Consider the following 1,296-nt stretch of genomic DNA (forward strand, 5'->3'; position numbering starts at 1 on the left):
TTTTATTTTTAATTTAAAAATTAATTATTAAATTAATTATTTATATAAAATATATATTAAAATATAAAATATATTCTAAAAATAATTTAAATAATATATATTTATACATAAATATATGATGATTTATAATATTTTTATTATTATATTTGATTCAATTTTAATTAAATATATGGTTGAAAATTTGAATTTTTAGATTATTTACAAAAGTTTGTTAAAATCACACAAATGGCCCAACTGCAAATGTTAGAATCTCAAGTCAATATAAATTATAACCACCTTGACTCAAAAGGAACCGTTTGATTGAATAGAAACCAATCCAAAGAATCAAAATAAAAGGAGAACGATTGTAGCTGTGTAATGAATCATTGAATTCTATTTTTTGCTTCATTTTCGTTACCTATTAATAATTGTCCACTCTCTTCACCACATTTGCGCTAAGCCAATTCTTTTTTCCATCACTCTCTTTTCTTTCTTCTCCTCTCTCTCTCTCAAAACTCATTAAAGCTTCTCACATTCTTGCTGGTAAGTTTCTTTCATAATTTCTAATTTTGTTCTTTTCTTCCATTCTTTCACTCTTCTTGTGTAACTTTACTATGTATACATACATTAGGTGACTACAGGTTTCTTTTTTTCCACTAATCATCATTAAGAGAAAGAAAATCGTGGTACATTATATTGTTTTTCCTAATTAATTCTCATTTTCTGTACTGGATTGATCATCATAATTTTTATTTGTTATTATGTCATGCATTCAAGTGTGTATGTGCGCGTCAGAAATATCACAGCTATGTATTTTGTATGGTTCTTTAAATACTATAAATACTTTTAAAATATGCATTAAATATGCTTAGAATTGGACAAATATTTCTTCAGAAAGTATGTATATAACTTTCCCTTAGAAAGATCTGAATTGACATACGATGAAAACTTGATTAGATTAGCCAAATAAAATTATCTCATTGCTTTGTTTGTCCTTTTGTTTAGAAGGTTAATTGTTTTTGTGTATGAAAATTGAAAATATTTTATATTCACGTTACCTTATTTACATGTGTTTTCAATTAGTAGCAGCAGCATGCTATAGTGATTATTATTAGAGGCTCACTCTGATGCATGTTGCAGAAAAGATAAATATTGTGTTTTTTAGATTTTTTTTTATGCTTATTTTGTATACTATTTATATTTTCAATTTGTATGCGAATAATAATAATAATGATAATAATAAATATTATTATCATTATTATTATTATTATTATTATTATTATTATTATTATTATTATTATAATAGTTTAAATGATT

General features: G+C 23.4%; 1 protein-coding gene across 1 annotated transcript in view; it reads left to right on the forward strand.

Annotated features, from left to right (window-relative positions):
- LOC107628223 (inorganic phosphate transporter 1-4) overlaps window positions 439-1,296 on the forward strand; it is a 3,400-nt gene continuing 2,542 nt past the window's right edge. Inside the window, exon 1 of the mRNA XM_016330993.2 lies at window positions 439-522. The gene's annotated coding sequence lies outside the window, so the exon portion shown is untranslated. The remainder of the gene's footprint in view (window positions 523-1,296) is intronic.

Source organism: Arachis ipaensis, chromosome B02, assembly GCF_000816755.2.
Source record: "Arachis ipaensis cultivar K30076 chromosome B02, Araip1.1, whole genome shotgun sequence".
NCBI classification, from domain to species: domain Eukaryota; kingdom Viridiplantae; phylum Streptophyta; class Magnoliopsida; order Fabales; family Fabaceae; genus Arachis; species Arachis ipaensis.